The 26,414-nt window shown below is 38.8% G+C and overlaps 2 non-coding genes across 2 annotated transcripts; both read left to right on the top strand.

Moving 5' to 3' along the window:
- The first annotated feature begins 8,214 nt into the window (after positions 1-8,214).
- LOC130984448 (small nucleolar RNA R71) lies at positions 8,215-8,318 on the top strand. The gene has a single exon (XR_009088384.1). It is a non-coding gene; the product is annotated as a small nucleolar RNA R71 (small nucleolar RNA).
- A 17,787-nt stretch (positions 8,319-26,105) lies between these two features.
- LOC130932255 (small nucleolar RNA R71) lies at positions 26,106-26,213 on the top strand. The gene has a single exon (XR_009067413.1). It is a non-coding gene; the product is annotated as a small nucleolar RNA R71 (small nucleolar RNA).
- The last annotated feature ends 201 nt before the right edge of the window (positions 26,214-26,414 follow it).

Genomic DNA, 26,414 nt, shown 5'->3' with positions numbered 1-26,414 from the left:
ATCCCATCTTTCTCTTCACCACTCACATCCATCCTTCATAATCCCCACCAACCTCACCCTTCAAATTCAAACCACTTTCCCTCCCAAACCCACCCATAATGGCCGAACCATTACCCCCCCTCTCCTATATATACCTTCTTCAACCCTTCATTTTCACACAACCTAAACACCACTTTCCCCCCTCTTTGGCCGACCCCACCACCATCTCCCTCTTCTTCATTTCTTCTTCTTCTACTATCTTCTTTCTTCTTTTGCTCGGGGACGAGCAAACATTTTAAGTTTGGTGTGGTAAAAGCGTTGCTTTTTCATTTTTCCATAACCATTATGGCATCCAAGGCCGGAGAAACCTCTAGAAAGAGGAAAGGGAAGGCAAAAGCTTCCACCTCCGAGTCATGGGAGATGGATAGATTCCTCTCAAGGGTGCATCAAGTCCACTTCTATGAAGTTGTGGCCTTGAAGAAGGTGATCCCCGAGGTCCCCTTTTCACTCAAAAAGGGTGAATATCCGGAGATCCGCCATAAGATCCGAAGAAGAGGTTGGGAAGTACTCACCAACCCCATTCAACAAGTCGGAATCTTGATGGTTCAAGAGTTCTATGCCAATGCATGGATCACAAAGAACCATGACCAAAGTGTGAACCCGAATCCAAAGAATTATCTCACTATGGTTCGGGGGAAATACTTGGATTTTAGTCCGAGAGTGTAAGGGTGGCGTTCAACTTGCCTATGATGCAAGGAGATGAGCATCCTTATACAAGAAGGGTCAACTTTGATCAAAGGTTGGACTAAGTCCTCACAATCATATGTGAAGAGGGCGCACAATGGAAGCAAGATTCAAGAGGAAAGCCGGTTCAATTGAGAAGGCATGACCTCAAGCCCGTGGCTAGAGGATGGTTAGAGTTCATACAACGCTCAATCATTCCCACTAGCAACCGGTCCGAAGTTACTCTAGACCGAGCCATCATGATTCATAGCATCATGATTGGAGAAGAAGTGGAAGTTCATGAGGTTATAGCCCAAGAACTCTATAAAGTGGCGGACAAGTCTTCCACCTTGGCAAGGCTAGCCTTCCCTCATCTCATTTGTCACCTCTGTTATTCAGTAGGAGTTGACATAGAAGGAGATACCCCCATTGATGAGGACAAGCCCATCACCAAGAAAAGGATGGAGCACAAGAGACCCCTCTCATCATGAGATCCCTGAGATGCCTCAAGGGATGCACTTTCCTCCACAAAATTATTGGGAGCAACTAAACACCTCCCTAGGAGAGTTGAGTTCCAACATGGGACAACTAAGGGTGGAGCATCAAGAACACTCCATCATCCTTCATGAAATTAGAGAAGACCAAAGAATCATGAGGGAGGAGCAACAAAGACAAGGAAGAGACATTGAGGAGCTCAAGCACTCCATAGGATCTTCAAGAGGAAGAAAGAGCCGCCATCACTAAGGTGGACCCGTTCTTTGATTTCCTTATTCTTTATCCTTCTGTTTTTCGAATTTTATGCTTATGTTTATCCATGTTTGTGTCTTGTGATCATTAGTGTCTTAGTGTCTATGCCTTAAAGTTATGAATGTCCTATGAATCCATCACCTTCCTTGAATAAAAACGTGCTTAATTGAAAAGGAAAGAATTGCATGAATTCTGAATTTTATAATAGTTTAATTAATTTGATGTGGTGGCAACACTTTTGTTCTCTGAATGTATGCTTGAACAGTGCATATGTCTTTTGAATTTGTGGTTCATGAATGTTGGCTCTTGAAAGAATGATGAAAAAGGAGACATGTTACTGAGGATCTGAAAAATCATAAAAATGATTCTTGAAGTAAGAAAAAGCAGTGAATACAAAAAAAAAAAAAGAGAAAGGAGACGAAAAAAAAAAAAGAAGAAAAACCGAAAAAAAAAGAAAGAAAAAGAAAGAATAAAGTTGTGATCCAAGGCAATAAGAGTGTGCTTAAGAACCCTGGACACCTCTAATTGGGGACTTTAGCAAAGCTGAGTCACAATCTGAAAAGGTTCACCCAATTATGTGTCTGTGGCATGTATGTATCCGGTGGTAATACTGGAAGACAGAGTGCTTTGGGCCACGGCCAAGACTCAATAAGTAGCTGTGTTCAAGAATCATCATACTTAACTAGGAGAATCAATAACACTATCTGGATTCTGAGTTCCTAAAGAAGCCAATCATTCTGAATTCCAAAGGATAGAGTGAGATGCCAAAACTATTCAGAGGCAAAAAGTTAAAAGCCCCGCTCATCTGATTAATACTGATCTTCATAGATGTTTTTGGAATTCATTGCATATTCTCTTCTTTTTATCTTATTTGATCTTCAGTTGCTTGGGGACAAGCAACAATTTAAGTTTGGTGTTGTGATGAGCGATAATTTATATACTTTTTGGCATTGTTTTTAGTATGTTTTTGGTATGATCTAGTTAGTTTTTAGTATATTTTTATTAGTTTTTAGTTAAAATTCACTTTTCTGGACTTTACTATGAGTTTGTGTGTTTTTCTGTGATTTCAGGTATTTTCTGGCTGAAATTGAGGGACCTGAGCAAAAATCTGATTCAGAGACCAAAAAGGACTGCAGATGCTGTTGGATTCTAACCTCCCTGCACTCGAAGTGGATTTTCTGGAGCTACAGAAGCCCAATTGGCGCGCTCTCAACGGCGTTGGAAAGTAGACATCCTGGGCTTTCCAGCAATATATGATAGTCCATACTTTGCCCAAGATTTGATGGCCCAAACTGGCGTTCAAAGTCACCTCAAGAAATTCCAGCGTTAAACGCCGGAACTGGCACCCAAATGGGAGTTAAACGCCCAAACTGGCACCAAAGCTGGCATTTAACTCCAAGAAGAGTCTCTACACGAAAAATGCTTCATTGCTCAGCCCAAGCACACACCAAGTGGGCCCGGAAGTGGATTTTTATGTCATTTACTCATTTCTGTACACCTTAGGCTACTAGTTTTCTATAAGTAGGACCTTTTACTATTGTATTAGAAATCTTCGGATCTTTGGAACCTTTTTCTTTAGATCTTTTGATCACTTTGGGAGGCTGGCCATTCGGCCATGCCTAGACCTTGTTCTTATGTATTTTCAACGGTGGAGTTTCTACACACCATAGATTAAGGTGTGGAGCTCTGCTGTACCTCGAGTATTAATGCAATTACTATTGTTCTTTCATTCAATTCCGCTTGTTCTTGTTCTAAGATATCACTTGTTCTTCAACTTGATGAATGTGATGATCCGTGACACTCATCATCATTCTCACCTATGAACAAGGTGACTGACAACCATTCTTGTTCTACAAGCAACCAAGGCTTAGTGAATATCTCTTGGATTCTTTAACCAGAATCTTCGTGGTATAGGCAGGACCTGATGGCGGCATTCAAGAGAATCCGGAAGGTCTAAACCTTGTCTGTGGTATTTTGAGTAGGATTCAATGATTGAATGACTGTGACGTGCTTCAAACTCCTAGCAGGCGGGGCGTTAGTGACAGACGCAAAAGTATCGATGGATATTATTCCGGCCTGACCGAGAACCGACAGCTGAATTCCGCTATGCCGTGACAGGACATATGCAATCGCTTTCACTGAGAGGATGGGAGGTAGCCATTGACAACGGTGAAACCCTACACGAGCTTGCCATGGAAAGGAGTAAGAAGGATTGGATGAAGGCAGTAGGAAAGCAGAGAGACGGAAGGGAAGGCATCTTCATGCGCTTATCTGAAGTTCCTACCAATGAATTACATAAGTATCACTATCTTTATCTTTTATGTTATTTTCGTTCATCATCATATACATTTGAGTTTGCCTGACTAAGATTTACAAGATGACCATAGCTTGCTTCAATGCTAACAATCTCCGTGGGATCGACCCTTACTCACGTAAGGTATTACTTGGACGACCCAGTGCACTTGCTGGTTAGTTGTGCGAAGTTGTGTAATGCCATGGAATTGAACCACCAAGTTTTTGGAGTTCATGACCAGGGATTATGAGAGTTGTGAAAAGTATTGTTCACAATTTCGCGCACCAAACACCAAACTTAAAGTTTGGCACAAGAATTAATCAAAGAAAAATTATTTTTGAAAAAGTTTTAAAAAGAAGATACCCAATTGCCAAGAACATAAGCCAACGCTCTAGCCAACTGAGCTATAAATGTAACGTGTTTTAAAGATGTATTATTTTAATAGATAAAAATAAAATTTTTTTAAAACTAATATTTTGAAAAAGCACAAGAAAAACAAGAAAAGACACAGAACAAGACAAACCAAAGATCAAACAAGAAAAATTGACAAGAACAATTTGAAGATCAAGGAAAAACAAAGAACACTAATTCGAAAATTTAAAGAAAAATACAAGATATGCAATCGACACCAAACTTAGAACAAGACACTAAACTTACGAAAAAAATTAAAATTTGATAAAGAAAAATAATTATTTTTGAAAATTTTTTATCAAGAATTTACATCCCTGCACCAATTAGGCATGTAAAATGCCTTAGCATACCCTTCTGGCGTTTAAACGCCGAAGTGATGTACGTTCTGGGCGTTCAACGCCCATGTGCAGCATGTTTCTGGCGTTGAACGCCAGTTCCATGCTTGTTACTGGCGTTCAGCGCCAGCTTTCCTCAGGGCATATTCCTGGCGTTCAAAAGCCAGGATGTTGCTTGTTTCTGGCGTTCAGCGCCAGATCCATGCTCTATTCTGGCATTGAACGCCAGCCAGATGCACCTTACTGGCGTTTAAACGCCAGTAGGTCCTTCCTCCAGGGTGTGATTTTTCTTCTGCTGTTTTTGATTCTGTTTTTAATTTTAATAATTTTTTCGTGACTCCACATGATCATGAACCTACTAAAACACAAAATAACAATTAAATAAAAATAAAATTAGATAAATAAAAATTGGGTTGCCTCCCAACAAGCGCTTCTTTAATGTCAATAGCTTGACAGTGGGCTCTCATGGAGCCACAAAGGTGGTCAGGTCAATGTTGTGGACTCCCAACACCAAACTTAGAGTTTGGATATGGGGGTTCAAAACCAAACTTAGAGTTTGGTTGTGGCCTCCTAACACCAAACTTAGAGTTTGATTGTGGGGGCTCTGTTTGACTCTGTACTGAGAGAAGCTCTGCATGCTTACTCTCCCTTGTTACAGAAGGATAGCCGTGTGCCTTAAACACAAGGTAGTCCCCATTCAATTGAAGGACTAATTCTCCTCTGTTAACATCACTCACAGCACCTGCTGTGGCTAGGAAAGTTCTTCCAAGGATGATGCATTCATCCTCTTCCTTCCTAGTGTCTAAGATTATGAAATCAGCAAGGATGTAAAGGCCTTCAACCTTTACTAACACGTCCTCTACTGATCTATAAGCTTGTCATACTGACTTGTCTGCAAATTGTAATGAGAATAAGGCAGGCTGTACCTCAATGATCCCCAGCTTCTCCATTATAGAGAGTGGCATAAGATTTATGCCTGACCCTAGGTCACACAGAGCTTTTTCAAAGGTCATGGTGCCTATGGTACAGGGTATTAAGAATTTCCCAGGATCTTGTTTCTTTTGAGGTAGAGTTTGCTGAACCCATGTATCAAGTTCACTAATGAGCAAGGGAGGTTCACCTTCCCAAGTCTCATTACCAAATAACTTGGCATTCAGCTTCATGATGGCTCCTAGATATTGAGCAACTTGCTCTCCAGTCACATCTTCATTCTCTTCTGAGGAAGAATAGTCTTCAGAGCTCATGAATGGCAGAAGGAGATTTAGTGGAATCTCTATGGTCTCTATATGAGCCTCAGATTCCTTTAGGTCCTCAATAGGGAACTCCTTCTTGTTTGAGAGACGTCCCAAGAGGTATTCCTCACTAGGATTTTCGTCCTTCTCCTCCCTTGTGCATTCGGCCACATTGATTACATCAATGGCCTTGCATTCTCCTTTTGGATTCTCTTCTGTATTGCTTGGGAGAATACTGGGAGGAGTTTCAATGACTTTCTTACTCAGCTGGCCCACTTGTGCCTCCAAATTTCTGATGGAGGACCTTGTTTCACTCATGAAACTTAAAGTGGCCTTAGACAGATCAGAGACTAAATTTGCTAAATGAGAGGGGCTCTGCTCAGAATTCTTTGTTTGTTGTTGAGAAGATTATGGAAAAGGCTTGTTATTATTTAGCCTGTTTCTTCCACCATTATTAAAGCCTTGTTGAGGCTTTTGTTGATCCTTCCATGAGAAATTTGGATGATTTCTCCATGATGAATTATAGGTATTCCCATAAGGTTCACCCATGTAATTTACCTCTGCTATTGCACGGTTCTCAAGATCATAAGCTTCTTCAGAAGCTGCCTCTTTAGTACTGTTGGATGCATTTTTGGTGCACGAAATTTTAATCCCAATATCAAAATCAAGATTTCTTATGATTTCGTACCACTAACCAGCAAGTGCACTGGGTCGTCCAAGTAATACCTTACGTGAGTAAGGGTCGATCCCACGGAGATTCTTGGTTTGAAGCAAGCTATGTTTATTTTATTATTCTTAGTCAAGATATCAATTACAATTATCAATTTGAATTATTAGAAAAATAAAAGAGCGTGAAATAATTACTTGTTGTGCAGTAATGGGAAATATGTTGGAGTTTTGGAGATGCTTTGTCCTTCTCATTTAAGCTTTCCTCCTGTATTCCTCTTCCCACACGCAAGGCTCCTTCCATGGCAAGCTATATGTAGGGTGTCACCGTTGTCAATGGCTACTTCCCATCCTCTCAGTGAAAATGGTCCAAATGCTCTGTCACAACACGGCTAATCATCTGTTGGTTCTCGATCATGTCGGAATAGAATCCATTGATTCTTTTGCGTTTGTCATCACGCCCAATACTCGCGAGTTTGAAGCTCGTCACAGTCATCCAATCCCAGAATCCTACTCGGAATACCACAGACAATGTTTAGACTTTTCGGATTCTCATGAATGCCGCCATCAATTCCAGCTTATACCACGAAGATTCTGATTAAGGAATCTAAGAGATACTCATTCAATCTGATGTAGAACGGAGGTGGTTGTCAGGCACACGTTCATGGATTGAGGAAGGTGATGAGTGTCACGGATCGTCACCTTCTTCATAGTTAAGCGCGAATGAACATCTTAGATAAGAACAAGCGTGTTTGAATGGAAAATAGAAGTAATTGCATTAATTCATCGAGACGCCGCAGAGCTCCTCACCCCCAACAATGGAGTTTAGAGACTCATGCCGTCAAAGAGTATAAAATTCAGATCTAAAAATGTCATGAGATACCAAATAAGTCTCTAAAAGTTGTTTAAATACTAAACTAGTAACCTAGGTTTACAGAGAATGAGTAAACTAAGATAATTGGTGCAGAGATCCACTTCTGGGGCCCACTTGGTGTGTGTTGGGGCTGAAACTTAATCCTCTCACGTGCTTGGGCTGTTTCTGGAGTTGAACGCCAGGTTGTAACGTGTTTTGGGCGTTGAACTCCAACTTGTAAACTATTTCTGGCGCTGGATGCCAGACTGCAACATGGAACTGGCGTTGAACGCCAGTTTACGTCATCTATCTTCACGTAAAGTATGAACTATTATATATTGATGGAAAGCCCTGGATGTCTACTTTCCAACCCAATTGAAAGCGTGTCAATTGAACCTCTGTAGCTCCAAAAAATCCATTCCGAGTGCAGGGAGGTCAGGATCCAACAGCATCAGCAATCCTTTTTCAGCCTAACTCAGATTTTTGCTCAGTTCCCTCAATTTCAGCCAGAAAATACCTGAAATCACAGGAAAACACACAAACTCATAGAAATTCCAGAAATATGATTTTTTCCTAAAAACTAATAGAATTATATTAAAAACTAATAAAAACATGCTAAAATCTATATGAAATTACCCCCAAAAAGCGTATAAAATATCAGCTCATCAATTTTGCCATTCATTCAGACTTTGAGAGATCATGTTGACTTGCTGAGTCAACACTTTGTTCTGAGCCAATATGGCATTCAGAGCATCAATTTCAAGAACTCCCTTCCTTTGAGGCGTACCATTATTCACGGAATTCCTCTCAGAAGTGTACATGAATTGGTTATTTGCAACCATGTCAATAAGTTCTTGAGCTTCTGCAGGCGTTTTCTTTAGGTGAATGGATCCACCTGCACAATGGTCCAATGACATCTTGGAAAACTCAGATAGACCATAATAGGATATATCTAATATGGTCCATTCTGAAAACATGTCAGAAGGACACTTTTTAGTCATCTGCTTGTATCTTTCCCAAGCTTCATAGAGGGATTCACCATCTTTTTGTTTGAAGTTCTAAACATCCACTCTAAGCTTGCTCAGCTTTTGAGGAGGAAAGAATTTATCCAAGAAGGTCGTGACCAGCTTATCTCAGGAGTCAGGCTATCTTTAGGTTGTGAGTCCAACCATGTTCTAGCTCTGTCTCTTACAGCAAAAGGGAAAAGCATGATCCTGTAGACTTCAGGATCTACTCCATTTGTCTTAACAGTCTCACAAATCTGCAAGAACTCACTTAAAAACTGATAAGAATCTTCAGATGGAAGTCAATGAAATTTGCAGTTCTGTTGCATCAAAGCAACTAATTGAGGTTTCAGCTCAAAATTGTTTGCTCCAATGGCAGGAATTGAGATGCTTCTTCCATCAAACTTGGACGTTGGTTTAGTGAAATCACCAAGCATCCTCCTTGCATTATTGTTGTTGGGTTCGGCTGCCATCTCCTTCTCTTGTTCAAAAATTTCAGAAAGGTTGCTTCTGGATTGCTGTATTTTAGCTTCTCTTAATTTCCTCTTCAGAGTCCTTTCAGGTTCTGGATCAGCTTCAACAAAGATGCCTTTTTCCTTATTCCTGCTGATATGAAAAAGAAGAGAAAAAGAAAAAAGAAGAGGAATCCTATATGTCACAGTAAAGAGGATCCTTATTATTAGTAGAAGAAGAAAGGAATAAAAGTGAAGAAGAACCCAAACACAAGGGTGAGGATAGAAGCAGTGATTGGAGATGAAGAGAGGTAAAGAGAAGTGTTAGTGAATGAATAAATAAATAGAATAATATGAGAGAAGGAGAAATTTTCGAAAATAAATTTTAAAAAAGAGTTAAATGATTTTTGAAAAATTAAAGATGAGATAGAATTAAAATTAAAATTTTAAAATAATTAGTTAATTAATTAAAAAGAATTTTGAAAAAGAGGTGTGATATTTTCGAAAATTAGAGAGGGAGAAGTAGTTAGGTGGTTTTGAAAAAGATAAGAAACAAACAAAAAGTCAAATAGTTAGTTGAAAAAAAAGATATTAAAATCAAATTTGAAAAGATAAGAAGATAAGAAGTTAAATAAGATATTTTAAAATCAAATTTTTGAAAAAGATAAAATTTTGAAAAAGATATGATATAAAAGATAAGATAAGATAGATTTAATTTTTAAAATTAAAATTAATTACTTGACTAACAAGAAACTAAAAGATATGATTCTAGAATTTAAAGATTGAACCTTTCTTAACAAGAAAGTAACAAAGTTCAAATTTTTGAATCAATCACATTAATTGTTAGCATAATTTTCGAAAATAAAGATAAAATTAAGAAAAAGATTTTTGAAAAATATTTTTAAATTTTCGAAAATCATAAGATAAAAATGAAAAAAATTTGTTTTTTGAAAAAGTTTTGAAAAGATAGGATTTTTAAAATTGAAAATTTGACTTGACTTGTAAGAAACAACTAATTTTAAAAATTTTTTACTAAGTCAACTCAAATTTTCGAAAATTATGAGAAAATTAAGGAAAATATATTTTTTTATTTTTGAATTTTTAATGATGAGAGAGAAAAACAACAAAAATGACTCACAACATGAAATTTATGAATCAAAACTCATGATGCATCCAAGAACACTATGAATGTCAAGATGAACACCAAGAACACTTTGAAGATCATGATGAACATTAAGAACATATTTTTGAAAAATTTTTTATGCAAAGAAAGCATGCAAGACACCAAACTTAGAAATCTTTAATGCTTGGACAATATGAATGCAAGAATGCACATGAAAAACAAGAAAAGACACAAAACAAGAAAACATCAAGATCAAACAAGAAGACTTACCAAGAACCACTTGAAGATCATGAAGAACACTATGAATGCATGGATTTTTGAAAAATGCAAGAAAAATTTTAAAAGCATGCAATTGACACCAAACTTAAAAGTTGACTCAAGACTTAAACAAGAAACAAAAATTTTTTTGGTTTTTATGATTTTCTAATTTTTTTACATTTTCTTTTATTTTTTTTCGAAAATGTTCTTTGGAAAACCGAAAATAATAATAATAAAAAATTTTTTTTGAAAGATTTTTGAAAAGAAAATAAAAAGAAAATTACCTAATCTGAGCAACAAGATGAACCGTTAGTTGTCCAAACTCGAACAATCCCCGGCAACGGCGCCAAAAACTTAGTGGACGAAATTGTGATCATCAACAATGGCTCCAATAATTTGGTAGCTCTCACACGTGAATTACACTTAGTCACAACTCCGCACAACTAACCAGCAAGTGCACATGGTCGTCCAAGTAATACCTAACGTGAGTAAGGGTCGATCCCACGGAGATTGTTGCTATGAAGCAATCTATGGTCATCTTGTAAATCTCAGTCAGGCTGATTCAAATATGATTGGATTAGATATTTAAAAGATAAATAAAATAAACAGGGAATAAAGATAAAGTTAATCATGAAATCCAATGGTGGGAATTTCAGATAGGTGCATGGAGGTGCTGTGTTCCTTCCGAATCTCTACTTTCTTATTACATTCATCCAATCATTCTTACTCATTTCCATGACAAGCTGTATGTAGGGCATCACCGTTGTCAATGTCTACATCCCATCCTCTCAGTAAAAATGGTCCAAATGCTCTGTCACAGCACGGCTAATCATCTGTCGGTTCTCAATCAGTTTGGAATAGAATCCCGTGATTCTTTTGCGTTTGTCACTAATGCCCAGCCTTCAGGAGTTTGAAGCTCATCACAGTCATTCAATCCTGGACTCCTACTCGGAATACCACAGACAAGGTTAGACTTTCCGGATTCCCATGAATGCCGACATCAATTCTAGCTTATACCACGAAGATTCTGATTAAGGAATCCAAGAGATATGCGCCCGGTCTAAGGTAGAACGGAAGTAGTTGTCAGTCACGCGCGTTCATAGGTGAGAATGATGATGAGTGTCACGGATCATCACATTCATCAAGTTGAAGTGCAACAAATATCTTAGAACAGGAATAAATCGAATTGGATAAAAAATAATAGTAATTGCATTGAAGCTTGAGGTACAGCAGAGCTCCACACCCTTAATCTATGGTGTGTAGAAACTCCACCATTAAAAATACATAAGTGAAAGGTCCAGGCATGGCCGAATGGCCAGCCCCCATGATCTGAGAACTAAACGTCCCAAGATGTCTAATACAATAGTAAACTATCCTATTTATACTAGACTAGCTACTAGGGTTTACAAGAGTAAGTAATTGATGCATAAATCCACTTCCAGGGCCCACTTGGTGTATGTTTGGGCTGAGCTTGATCTATCCACGAGTTGAGGCTTCTTTTGGAGTTGAACGCCAAGTTGTAACGTGTTTTGGGCGTTCAACTCCGGTTTGTGACGTGTTTCTGGCGTTTGACTCCAGATAGCAGCATGAAACTGGCGTTGTGCGCCAGTTTACGTCATCTAATCACGAATAAAGATGGACTATTATATATTGTTGGAAAGCTCTGGATGTCTACATTCCAAAGCCGTTTAGAGCGTGCCATTCGAAGTTCTGTAGCTCCAGAAAATCCATTTCGAGTGCAGGGAGGTCATATTCCAACAGCATCAGCAGTCCTTTGTCAGCCTCCTATCAGAGTTTTGCTCAGGTCCCTCAATTTCAGCCAGAAAATACCTGAAATCACAGAAAAACACATAAACTCATAGTAAAGTCCAGAAATGTGAATTTAGCATAAAAACTAATGAAAATATCCCTAAAAGTAATTAGATCATACTAAAAACTAACTAAAAATAATGCCAAAAAGCGTATAAATTATCTGCTCATCAGTGGGTGAAGAACTGAAGATTGATGCTTTAGAAGTTATAGTAAACTCTCGTTAGAAGTATAGTTACTAAACCAAGCAATCAACCTTTCTTACAAACGTTTTGGTTGTCACAAGTAACAAACCCTTTTAAAATTGATAACCGAGTATTCAAACCTCGGGTCGTCTTCTCAAGGAATTGCAGGGAGGTATGTTCTTATTATTGGTTATGGGTTTTTGTAAATTGGGGTTTTGAAAGTGAGGAACAAGTAAATTCAATGACAAATAAAATAAATAATTAACTATAAAATAAACTTTTGGCAAGATATGAAAATTCGGAAGTCCTATCCTAGTTACTCCTATGAGAATGGAAGTTAATCCCACTTAGTTAACCTTTGCGTAAGCAAGGGAAAGTCAAGTGAACCAATTGGTTAGATTTCCCAAGTCCTAGCCAACTCCTAATGAAAGACTAGAGTTAGTGAAATTCCAATTAATCAGCCGACATAACAATCAATCCTGAATAGTTGATAACTCAAGAGCTTCCAGTTAATCAATTAAAGCCAATAATATAAAAAGCTAAATAAGAATCATAAATATCTGGAATATCTCAAATAACATTCATTCAAAGCAGTCAAATCTAACATGGAAAATATTCATAAGCCAATTGGGCAACATAAATCAAACATAAATAAAAGCATTAAAGTATCTCAAAGTAGAAGAGAAATATAAAGTTAAAGAAATATTGAACCTGATGAAGAGTTGAAATAAATCCTAATTTCTAAAAATCCTAATTTCTAAATCCTAAGAGAGAGGAGAGAGCCTCTCTCTCTAAAATCTACATCTAAAACCTAAAATTGTGAATTATGAAAGCATGATTATGAATGGATGCATTCCCCCACTTTATAGCCTCTAATTTATGTTCTCTGGACCGAAAACTGGGTCAGAAATAGCCCAGAAATTGCTGATTGTGAAATCTGGTCCGTACAGGTCGCGGCAAAGTGACGCGGAGGCGTCATCCACGCGGAGGCGTCATCCCGGCATTCGCGTCGCCTATTTGTATGGCCACTATGGCAAATTATATATCAAATCGAAGCCCCAGACGTTAGCTTTCTAACGCAAGTAAAACCGCATCATTTGGACCTCTGTAGCTCAAGTTATGATCGTTTTAGTGCAAGAGGGTCAGGTTGACAGCTTTGCAGTTCCTTCAACTTCTTGTATTCCTTCCTTTCCATCCTCCAAGCCATTCCTGCCCTGTAATCTCTGAAAACACTTAACACACATATCAAGGCATCTAATGGTAATAAGAGAGGATTGAAGTTAGTAATTTAAAGGTCAAAGAAGCATATTTTCAATCATAGCACAAAATCAAGAAGGAAAACGTAAAACATGCGAATAGTATGAATAAGTGGGTGAAGAGTTGATAAAAACCACTCAATTGAGCACAAGATAAACCATGAAATAGTGGTTTATCAACCTCCCCATACTTAAACATTAGCATGTCCTCATGCTAAGCTCAAGAGAAGCTATAAAAGTGAAGAGGAATGGTAGAATGCATGAAATGCAACCTATGAATGTAACTACATGCAAATGCTTTTACTTACTTGGTTAAGAGTAAATAAGTTCTTCAAGACAAAAGTAATTCAAATTTCACTAATTCAAATCATATAATAAAAAGCAAGTAAACTTGTAAGAAGATAGCTCATGAAAGTAGGGGACATAGAATCAAGCATTGAACCCTCACTGGTAGTGTATATCACTCTAGTCTCTCAAGTGTATAGGGTACTTCACTCTAATCTTCTCTAATCATGCTTTCTAAACTTTGTTCTTTAGCTAACCAATCAACAAATATTTAGTATACCAATGCAAACATCATGAGGTCTTTTCAAGGTTGTAATGGGGCTGAGGTAAAGGTAAGGATGTATATATAAGGCTAAGTGAGCTAACAAAGTGAATCCTTGATTAGTCTAAGATCTCACCTAACATATACATACTTTATACAATTTTAAAATGCTTTACCTAGCTACCCAAATTTTTTTCACTTTTGTACTACATGCTCATGTATCAAACTTATTTTTGAATTTTGTCCCATGTGCATTGATTCTTTTTATTTTGCATTCGGGGTAATATATTTTTATTTTTTTATTTTTTTATTTTTTTGTATCCCCTTATTTAATTACTTAATAATAATTTTTTTTCTTTTCTTTCTTTTTTTTCTTTTTTTTTGTCAATGCACATGATAATTTAATTATTTTGATTTCATATGAGCATGCTTCCCAAATTTTCAAATAACTTATTCAATTTAATTCCCCTTTTTTTATCATCCCATGTTCCCATAAAATTTCCCACACTTAAATTATACACAATTTCTATCTTAAGCTAACCAAGGATTCAACTTGGGATTTTTATTTTGTTTTTCTGCTTAAGGCTAGTAATGTGGTTATAAAATAAGAGGGGAGTAAAAAGCTCAAGGTGGCTGACAAGGGTGAAATAAAAGGGTAGGCTTATTTGGGATAAGTGAGCTAAAATCAAATAATGGCCTCAATCATATGCAAACATGTAAAAACACTAAATATTGGACATATAGAATGGAACAAAATAAAGATTGCAATCATAGAGAAGAAAAACACACAAGAATAAAATATTATGGTTAAATAATGTAACCATGCAATTAAGCTCAAAATCTCACAGGTTATGTGTTCTTTGGCTCAAAAACCATGTTCCAAATACAACTTCAAAATAAGTTTAACACAAATTTTTCAATTTAAATTAGTGAAATACTATAAAAATTTCTTGAAAAAGAAAATATTACTTCAACCAAGTAGTGACTAAATGCATAAAATCAAACAAACATGCAATCAAGTATGCAAATATAGCAATTAACAAATTAACATTGGTGTTGAAAAAAAGAAGTAACTAACCCACGGAGATCGGTATTGACCTCCCCACACTTAAAGATTGCACTGTCCTTGGTGCATGCTAAGATGTACAGGTGGATGGGTGGCTCCGCAGCTAGTGCTCTTTTTGTTCCTTTCCTTGCCAGTGGTATGGGAGTAGCTTTCTCTTTACCTTTCTTGGTGGCCATCCTGAAAGGAAACGAGGAAAGACATTAGCATTCAAGGGTTATAGCAAGGAAAAGAATAGGAAAGGTGGTAATCAATGCACAGGTATGGATAATGATGTGAACACATGGTCATGACTATATGTGGCAAATCAACAATAGAAATATAGCAAGTGCATGTGAGAAAAGTTGAATGCAAGGTGTTTATTGGCATGCCGGCAAAGGGCATGAGTAGCATAGGTCAAGCATTCAATGTCCAAATTAGATTACCAAGTCTCTCAAATTAATAATATGTTTGTAAAAATAATTATATTTAAATAATAAAATAGAGAAGGGGTTATTTGAAAAGTAGGCATTTATAGTAGTAGATTTAAAAGAAATCCAAGAATAGTGCAAAATGCCATATATGCGTTTTCACAAACACATAGCATGCATGTTAAATAAGGTATGGAAAATATTAATTAGAACATGCAATTAACCTTTATAATAATATATAATTGTTTAAACAAATCCCAAATAATCCATAAGCAACATATAAAAATAATGACCCAAATAAAATTCCAACACCAATGAAGATAATGCAATGAATGAGGGTATGCAAATAAATGGAATGAAATACAATGGAAGTGAAGAGAGATGAGAAGTGAAATAGATGAAGAAGAAGAAAGTAAGAAAAGGAGGAAGAAAGAAGAAAAGATAGAAGAGATTAGGATTAGAGAAGAAAAAAATAAGATAATCGGCGCTGATATGGATAAGTTGTGCGGCGCAGGTGACGCAGACGCGTGGGGTGACGAGTTCGTGCGGGTGGTGCTATTGTCAAGTGACACGGCCGCGTGGGGCACGCGGTCGCGTGAGTGAATTTGTGCTACTAGTGCGAGGGCAGCCTCGCGGTCACGCAACTCTCTGTTAGAAATTCATATTGCCAAAATCCTTGGGTGACGCGATCGCGTGATTGATGCGATCGCGTGGATGACCTGAATGTGAAAACGGTGCGGACGCGTGGGGCACGCGTACGCGTGGCAAGGCTTGTGCTTCTAGCACGAGTCCAGCTCAATTCTAGCTCAACTTTCGGCCATACAACCTTTTTACGTCGATTTCAAGGCACGCGTTCGCGTGGGTGACGCGGACGCGTGGGAGGCATTTTTCCCACATGACACGGACGCGTCAGCGACGCGGTCGCGTCGGTCAAATTGTGCCAAAGGCACGCCTCTAGCCACGCTCTCGCGCGACTCTCTGTTCACTTTTTTTTTCTTCCCAACGCACCGATGATGCGGACGCGTCAGCGACGCTGCCGCGTCGTGTGAGTGCTTTCCCCTTTATTTTTCTTTTTTTTATGCAGTGTGCAGAATGAAAAATGCAATGAATGTTATGCAAAAATTTCAGGTTCAATCAATATTCAAAAACAAACAAAACATACTAGAATTAAAACTGAAAAGGGACGATCATACCATGGTGTGTTGTCTCTCACCTAGCACTTTTAGTTAAAGTCCTTAAGTTGGACATTTGGTGAGTTCCTTGTCATGGTGGCTTATGCTTGTACTGATCCAGGAATCTCCACCAATGTTTGCAAATCCAATATCCTCCGGGATCCCAAATCTTGTTTCTGCACCCGTCTTCAAGTTAATTATCATGATTCCATCCGGGTGGTTCAGCTTTAGAATTCTCACTGAAGCGTCCAAACAACTTCCTAGACCTATTCAATTGAGCTCTATATCAACCCCTTGCAGTTAAACTTAAAGCTTCCAACCATAAGGAACTTTGCAGGACAATTCTCACCACTGACAATCTTCCTCTTACTCTTAATGCCAAAAAGAGCTCTAAGCTGACCATCCGTCTCTAGTAGCCCATATTCAAGTGGAAAAGTACAGGATAAGGATTGGAATTTTACCCACTTGAATGTTGTGTTGGACGGTAATGGTCTTGGGAGAGATATTTCTAATAAATTTGCAAGCTCTACTCCCTTGTGCTCTTCTCTGACAACTTCCACCTCTTTGTAAGCTTCTTCAATTTCAACCTCTTCCTCTTGGTGGCTGTCTTCCAATTCAACCTCTTCTTTATTGTTTACTAAGGGCATGAAAGGTTGTGCTTATTCTTCTTTAAACTCTATCTCTTGATCAACCTCTTCCAAGTCTTCAACCCTGACATGCCTTGGAGGTTGTACACCCTCCTCAACAACAAATTCAAACTCCTTAGAAGAGGGTTCTGTGACTTGAGGTTCCCGTGGAGGTTCTGCATCTCCTAAATCTTCAACCACTTCTTCCTTTGCAACTATTATAGCTTCCTCCACTTGTTCCAGTACAAAGTCATGCTCCTTATTGTCCACTGGAGTCTCTAGTGTCTCTTTCATGCCACGTTCTTCATTAGATTGTCCACATGAAGCCATGGGGGTTCCTTGAGTGTCCGAACGTCGGGAAGCTAATTGATTTATAGCTTGATTCAATTGATGAAGGATTGCGTGAAATTGATCCACTATTTCCTTGAGACGATCCGTTGATTCTTGTTTCGCTTGGGTTTCATAAGTAAGACCATAGTGCTCTTGGATTGATGGATATGGAGATGGTGTATATTGAGGTGGTGGTTCTTGGGAGTAGTTAGGGTGGAATTGTGGTGGATCTATATATGGTTCATTTGGCTCATAAGATGGTTGGTATGGTGGTTGAGGGTTAGGATCATATGAGGGTGTTTGGTGGTAAGGGGCTAGTGAGTATGGTGGTCCAAAGCTATGTTGAAGAGGGGGTTCATAGGCGTATGGTGGTGGTTGTTGATAATCAAAAGAGTGTTCACCATAGCCGTTATCTTGGTATGCATCACAGAATGGTTGTTGATAGTCCATTGGAGGTGGTTGTTGCCATGAAGGTTGATCAAATCCTTGTGGCTCCTCCCATCTTTGATACTTCCAACCTTGATGCTTGTTCTCATTGTAATTTCCTCTTCCTGCAACATAATTGTAACCAGACTCATAGCCAAAGGGGTGAGAGTTCATAGTAGTAAGAGAAAATAAAAACAAAAACTAACAAAAAGAAAATATTTTGAAAAAAATAAGATAAGATTTTGAGAAAGATATAATTTTTGAAAAAAAAAAGATAAGATAAGATTTTTGAAAAAGATATGATTTTTTTATTTTGAAAAAGATTTGAATTTTGATATTTAAAACTAAGATAAGATAAGATAAAAATTTTAAAATAAAAATCTGAATTTTTTTTTGAAAAATATTTACAATAACCAATAATAAGGCACACGTTTGCAATTCCCCGGCAACGGCGCCATTTTGAAGAACTGAAGATCGATGGTTTAGAAGTTATAGTAAACTCTCGTTGTAAGTATAGTTACTAAACCAAGCAATCAACCTTTCTTACAAACGTTTTGGTTGTCACAAGTAACAAACCCTTTTAAAATTGATAACCGAGTATTCAAACCTCGGGTTGTCTTTTCAAAGAATTGCTGGGAGGTATGTTCTTATTGTTGGTTATGGTTTTTTGTAAATTGGGGTTTTGAAAGTGAGGAACAAGTAAATTCAATGACAAATAAAATAAATAATTAACTATAAAATAAACTTTTGGCAAGATATGAAAATTCGGAAGTCCTATCCTAGTTACTCCTATGAGAATGGAAGCTAATCCCACTTAGTTAACCTTTACGTAAGCAAGGGAAAGTCAAGTGAACTAATTGGTTAGATTTCCCAAGTCCTAGCCAACTCCTAATGAAAGACTAGAGTTAGTGGAATTCCAATTAATCAGCCGACATAACAATCAATCCTGAATAGTTGATAACTCAAGAGCTTCCAGTTAATCAATTAAAGCCAATAATATAAAAAGCTAAATAAGAATCATAAATATCTGGAATACCTCAAATAACATTCATTCAAAGCAGTCAAATCTAACATGAAAAATATTCATAAGCCAATTGGGCAATATAAATCAAACATAAATAAAAGCATTAAAGTATCTCAAAGTAGAAGAAAAATATAAAGTAAAAGAAATATTGAGCCTGATGAAGAGTTGAAATAAATCCTAATTTCTAAAAATCCTAATTTCTAAATCCTAAGAGAGAGGAGAGAGCCTCTCTCTCTAAAAACTACATCTAAAACGTAAAATTGTGAATTATGAAAGTATGATTATGAATGGATGCATTCCCCCACTTTATAGCCTCTAATCTGTGTTCTCTGGGCCAAAAACTGGGTCAGAAATAGCCCAGAAATCGCTGATTGTGAAATCTGGTCCATACAGGTCGCGGCAAAGTGACGCGGAGGCGTCATCCACGCGTTTGCGTTGAATGAGATTCGCAGATGCGACGCGTCCGCGTGGATCGGGCGTTCGCGTCATCTATCTGTACGGCCACTATTACGAATTATATATCAAATCGAAGTCCTGGACGTTAGCTTTCCAACGCAAGTGGAACCGCATCATTTAGATCTTTGTAGCTCAAGTTATGATCGTTTTAGTGCTAGAGGGTCAGGCTGACAGCTTTGCAGTTCCTTCAACTTCTTGTATTCCTTCCACTTTTGCATGCTTCCTTTCCATCCTCCATGCCATTCCTGCCCTGTAATCTCTGAAAAAACTTAACACACATATCAAGACATCTAATGGTAATAAGAGAGGATTGAAGTTAGTAATTTAAAGGTCAAAGAAGCATGTTTTCAATCATAGCACAAAATCAGGAAGGAAAACGTAAAACATGCGAATAGTATGAATAAGTGGGTGAAGAGTTGATAAAAACCACTCAATTGAGCATAAGATAAACCATGAAATAATGGTTTATCAGCGGGCATGAAATTGGAGCACAAACAAGAGGCATCTTTTAAACTCCAAAATCACTAACTGGGTAGCAAGTGTGATGTTAGCCACACTAACTTCAGCACTAATGCCACACTTGTAGCATTAGTGTGGCTAACGGAAGCAATAAAGCCAAGTCACCCTGGACCTCAATCTGATTCACTTCTCTTTCAAGGACCACCCAACCTCAAGGAAGCAAGCCCACAAGTTTCAACCAATCAAGGCCGCAAGAAGCATCTAGAATAGGAATTTTTATTTAATTGTAATTTTCTTTTAATTTCATTTTGTAATTTAGGAGAGCCTATATAAAGGCCTTAGTTTGTACATTCAAAGGAGGCTGGAAATTGGGGATTGAAGAGGGGTCTTCGGACTCCCTCCTCTCACACACTTTTCCTTCTCTTTCTTTTCTTTGTACTTTTCATTTGTGAATTTGGAAGTTTCAATGTTAGTTTTAATCTTCATCTTTACTTTTCTACACTTTCTTTCTTTTCTATTTTGGCAGAGTGGTGCACGAAATTGTGATCAATACTTTTCACAACTCACATAATCCCCGGTAATGAATCCAAAAACTTGGTGTTCAATACCATGGCATAAACACAACTTCGCACAACTAACCAGCAAGTGCACTGGGTCGTCCAAGTAATAAACCTTACGCGAGTAAGGGTCGATCCCTCGGAGATTGTTGGTATGAAGCAAGCTATGGTCACCTTGTAAATCTTAGTCAGGCAGACTCAAATGGGTATAGATGATGAATAAAACATAAAGATAAAGATAGAGATACTTATGTAATTCATTGGTAGGAATTTCAGATAAGCGTATGAAGATGCTTGATCCCTTCCGTCTCTCTGCTTTCCTACCGTCTTCATCCAATCCTTCTTACTCCTTTCCATGGCAAGCTTATGCAAGGGTTTCACCGTTGTCAGTGGCTACCTCCCATCCTCTCAGTGGAAATGTTCAACGCACCCTGTCACGGCACGGCTATCCATCTGTCGGTTCTCAATCAGGCCGGAATAGAATCCAGTGATTCTTTTGCGTCTGTCACTAACGCCCCGCCCTCAGGAGTTTGAAGCACGTCACAGTCATTCAATCATTGAATCCTACTCAGAATACCACAGACAAGGTTAGACCTTCCGGATTCTCTTGAATGCCGCCATCAGTTCTTGCCTATACCACGAAGACTCTGATCTCACGGAATGGCTGGCTCGTTTGTCAGGCGATCAACCATGCATCGTGTATCAGGAATCCAAGAGATATTCACCCAATCTAAGGTAGAACGGAGGTGGTTGTCAGTCACACGTTCATAGGTGAGAATGATGATGAGTGTCACGGATCATCACATTCATCAAGTTGAAGAACAAGTGATATCTTGGAACAAGAACAAGCGGAATTGAATAGAAGAACAATAGTAATTGCATTAATACTCGAGGTACAGCAGAGCTCCACACCTTAATCTATGGTGTGTAGAAACTCCACCGTTGAAAATACATAAGAACAAGGTCTAGGCATGGCCGTGAGGCCAGCCTCCCAAAGTGATCAAAAGATCTAAGATCAAAAGATTCCAAAGATCAGAAGATGTAAATACAATAGTAAAAGGTCCTACTTATAGAAAACTAGTAGCCTAAGGTTTACAAAGATGCGTAAATGACATAAAAATCCACTTCCGGGCCCACTTGGTGTGTGCTTGGGCTGAGCATTGAAGCATTTTCGTGTAGAGACTCTTCTTGGAGTTAAACGCCAGCTTTTATGCCAGTTTGGGCGTTTAACTCCCATTTTGGTGCCAGTTCCGGCGTTTAACGCTGGGAATTCTGAAGGTGACTTTGAACGCCGGTTTGGGCCATCAAATCTTGGGCAAAGGATGGACTATCATATATTGCTGGAAAGCCCAGGATGTCTACTTTCCAACGCCGTTGAGAGCGCGCCAATTGGGCTTCTGTAGCTCCAGAAAATCTACTTCGAGTGCAGGGAGGTCAGAATCCAACAGCATCTGCAGTCCTTTTCAGTCTCTGAATCAGATTTTTGCTCAGGTCCCTCAATTTCAGCCAGAAAATACCTGAAATCATAGAAAAACACACAAACTCATAGTAAAGTCCAGAAAAGTGAATTTTAGCTAAAAACTAATAAAAATATACTAAAAACTAACTAGATCATACTAAAAACATACTAAAAACAATGCCAAAAAGCGTACAAATTATCCGCTCATCACAACACCAAACTTAAATTGTTGCTTGTCCTCAAGCAACTGAAAGTCAAATAAGATAAAAAGAGGAGAATATGCAATGAATTCCAAAAACATCTATGAAGATCAGTATTAATTAGATGAGCGGGGCTTTTAGCTTTTTGCCTATGAATAGTTTTAGCATCTCACTCTATCCTTTGAAATTCAGAATGGTTGGCTTCTTTAGGAACTCAGAATCTAGATAGTGTTATTGATTCTCCTAGATAAGTATGATGATTCTTGAACACAGCTACTTATTGAGTCTTGGCTGTGGCCCAAAGCACTCTGTCTTCCAGTATTACCACCGGATACATACATGCCACAGACACATAATTGGGTGAACCTTTTCAGATTGTGACTCAGCTTTGCTAGAGTCCCCAATTAGAGGTGTCCAGGGTTCTTAAGCACACTCTTCTTGCCTTGGATCACAACTTTATTCCTTTCTTTTTCTTTCTCTCTCTTTTTTTTTCGTTTTTTTTTCACTGCTTTTTCTTGCTTCAAGAATCATTTTTATGATTTTTCAGATCCTCAGTAACATGTCTCCTTTTTCATCATTCTTTCAAGAGCCAACATTCATGAACCACAAATTCAAAAGACATATGCACTGTTCAAGCATACATTCAGAAAATAAAAGTGTTGCCACCACATCAAAATAATTAAACTGTTATAAAATTCAAAATTCATGCAATTCTTATCTTTTTCAACTAAGAACATTTTTCATTTCAGAGAGGTGATGGATTCATAGGACATTCATAACTTTAAGGCATAGACACTAAGACACTAATGATCATAAGACACAAACATAGATAAACATAAGCACTAAATTTCGAAAAACAAGAAAATAAAGAACAAGGAGATTAAAGAACAGGTCCACCTTAGTGATGGCGGCTTGTTCTTCCTTTTGAAGGTCTTATGGAGTGCTTGAGCTCCTCAATGTCTCTTCCTTGTCTTTGTTGCTCCTCTCTCATGATTCTTTGATCTTCTCTAATTTCATGGAGGAGGATGGAATGTTCTTGGTGCTCCACCCTTAGTTGTCCCATGTTGGAACTTAATTCTCCTAGGGAGGTGTTCAGTTGCTCCCAATAGTCTTGTGGAGGAAAGTGCATCCCTTGAGGCATCTCAGGGATCTCATGATGAGAGGGGTCTCTTGTTTGCTCTATCTTTTTCTTAGTGATGGGCTTGAGGTCATGCCTTCTCTGTTGAACCGGCTTTCCTCTTGAATCTCTCTTCCATTGAGCGCCCTCTTCACAAATGTCTGTGAGGACTTGGTCCAACCTTTGATCAAAGTTGACCCTTTTTGAGTTTGAAAGGGACCTCATGGATCACCTTCTTCATGGCCACAACTTCATAGAAGTGGTCTTGATGCACCCTTGAGATGAATCTCTCCATCTCCCATGACTCGGAGGTGGAAGCTTTTGCCTTCCCTTTCCTCTTTCTAGAGGTTTCTCCGGCCTTGGATGCCATAAATGGTTATGGAAAAACAAAAAGCAATGCTTTTACCACACCAAACTTAAAAGGTTTGCTCGTCCTTGAGCAAAAGAAGAAAGAAGAGAGTAGAAGAAGAAGAAATAAGGAAGAAGGGAATGGCTTTGTGTTCGGCCAAAGAGGGGGAGAAGTGGTGTTTAGGTTGTGTGAAAATGAAGGAGTGAAGAAGGGTTAATATAGGAGAGGGGGGCTCATGGTTCGGTCATGTATGGGTGGGTTTGGGAGGGAAAGTGGTTTGAATTTGAAGGGTGAGGTAGGTGGGGTTTTGTGGAGGATGGATGTGAGTGGTGAAGAGAAGATGGGATTTGATAGGTGAAGGGTTTTTGGGGAAGAGGTATTGAGGTGATTGGTGAATGGGGAAGAAGAGAGAGAGTGGTGGGGTTGGTGGGGATCATGTGGGGTCCACAGATCCTGAGGTGTCAAGGAAAAGTCATCCCTGCACCAAATGGCATGCAAAATTGTGTTTTTAGCCAATTCTGGCGTTAAATGCCGGGCTGGTGCCCATTTCTGGCGTTTAACGCCAGGTTCTTGCCCTTTCCTGGCGTTTAACGCCAGTCTGGTGCCCCTTTCTGGCGTTAAACGCCCAGAATGGTGCCAGACTGGGCGTTAAACGCCCATCTGCTAGCCTTACTGGCGTTTAAACGCCAGTAGGTTCTTCCTCCAGGGTGTGCTGTTTTTTTTCCTGTTTTTCATTCTATTTTTGCTTTTTCAATTGATTTTGTGACTTCTCATGATCGTCAACCTACAGAAAACATAAAATAACAAAGGAAAATAGATAAAATATGACATTGGGTTGCCTCCCAACAAGCGCTTCTTTAATGTCAGTAGCTTGACAGATGGCTCTCATGGAGCCTCACATTTTCTCAGAGCAATGTTGGAACCTCCCAACACCAAACTTAGAGTTTGAATGTGGGGGTTCAACACCAAACTTAGAAGTTGGTTGTGGCCTCCCAACACCAAACTTAGAGTTTGACTGTGGGGGCTCTGTTTGACTCTGATTTGAGAGAAGCTCTTCATGCTTCCTCTCCATGGTGACAGAGGGATATCCTTGAGCCTTAAACACAAAGGATTCTTCATTCACTTGAATGATCAGTTCACCTCCATCAACATCAATCACAGCCTTTGCTGTGGCTAGGAAGGGTCTGCCAAGGATGATAGATTCATCCATGCACTTCCCAGTCTCTAGGACTATGAAATCAGCAGGGATGTGATGGTCTTCAATCTTTACCAGAACATCCTCTACAAGTCCATAGGCTTGTTTCTTTGAATTGTCTGCCATCTCTAGTGAGATTCTTGCAGCTTGCACCTCAAAGATCCCTAGCTTCTCCATTACAGAGAGAGGCATGAGGTTTACACTTGACCCTAAGTCACACAGAGCCTTCTTGAAGGTCATGGTGCCTATGGTACAAGGTATTGAAAACTTTCCAGGGTCTTGTCTCTTTTGAGGTAATTTCTGCCTAGACAAGTCATCCAGTTCTTTGGTGAGCAAAGGGGGTTCATCCTCCCAAGTCTCATTTCCAAATAACTTGTCATTTAGCTTCATGATTGCTCCAAGGTATTTAGCAACTTGCTCTTCAGTGACATATTCGTCCTCTTCAGAGGAGGAATACTCATCAGAGCTCATGAAAGGCAGAAGTAAGTCCAATGGAATCTCTATGGTCTCATTTTGAGCCTCAGATTCCCATGTTTCCTCATTGGGGGACTCAGTGGAGGCCAGTGGACGTCCATTGAGGTCCTCCTCAGTGGCGTTCACTGCCTCTCCTTCCTCTCCAAATTCGGCCATGTTGATGGCCTTGCACTCTCCTTTTGGATTTTCTTCTGTATTGCTTGGGAGAGTACTAGGAGGGAGTTCAGTAATTTTCTTGCTCAGCTGTCCCACTTGTGCCTCTAAATTCCTAATGGAGGACCTTGTTTCAGTCATGAAACTTTGAGTGGTTTTGATTAGATCATAGACCATGGTTGCTAAGTCAGAGGGGTTCTGCTTAGAATTCTCTGTCTGTTGCTGAGAAGATGATGGAAAAGGCTTGCTATTGCTAAACCTGTTTCTTCCATGATTATTGTTGTTGAAACCTTGTTGAGGTCTCTGTTGATCCTTCCATGAGAAATTTGGATGATTTCTCCATGAAGAATTATAGGTGTTTCCATAGGGTTCTCCTAGGTAATTCACCTCTTCCAGTGAAGGGTTCTCAGGATCATGAGCTTCTTCTTCAGATGAAGCATCCTTAGTACTGCTTGGTGCATTCTGCATTCCAGACAGACTTTGAGAAATCAAATTGACTTGTTGAGTCAATATCTTGTTCTGAGCCAGAATGGCATTCAGAGTATCAATCTCAAGAACTCCTTTCTTCTGATTTGTCCCATTGTTCACAGGATTCCTTTCAGAAGTATACATGAATTGGTTATTTGCAACCATTTCAATTAGCTCTTGAGCTTCTGTAGGCGTCTTCTTCAGATGAAGAGATCCTCCAGCAGAGCTATCCAAAGACATCTTGGATAGTTCAGAGAGACCATCATAGAAAATACCTATGATGCTCCATTTAGAAAGCATGTCAGAAGGACATTTTCTGATCAATTGTTTGTATCTTTCCCAAGCTTCATAGAGGGATTCTCCATCCTTCTGTCTGAAGGTTTGGACTTCCACTCTAAGTTTACTCAATTTTTGAGGTGGAAAAAACTTTGCCAAAAAGGCATTGACTAGCTTTTCCCATGAGTCCATGCTTTCTTTAGGTTGTGAGTCTAACCATGTCCTAGCTCTGTCTCTTACAGCAAAAGGGAATAGCAAAAGTCTGTAGACCTCAGGGTCAACCCCATTAGTCTTGACAGTGTCACAGATTTGCAAGAATTCAGCTAA

Source organism: Arachis stenosperma, chromosome 5 (assembly GCF_014773155.1).
Source record: "Arachis stenosperma cultivar V10309 chromosome 5, arast.V10309.gnm1.PFL2, whole genome shotgun sequence".
NCBI lineage: Eukaryota > Viridiplantae > Streptophyta > Magnoliopsida > Fabales > Fabaceae > Arachis > Arachis stenosperma.
This window is presented reverse-complemented; position numbering and strand designations above follow the sequence as displayed.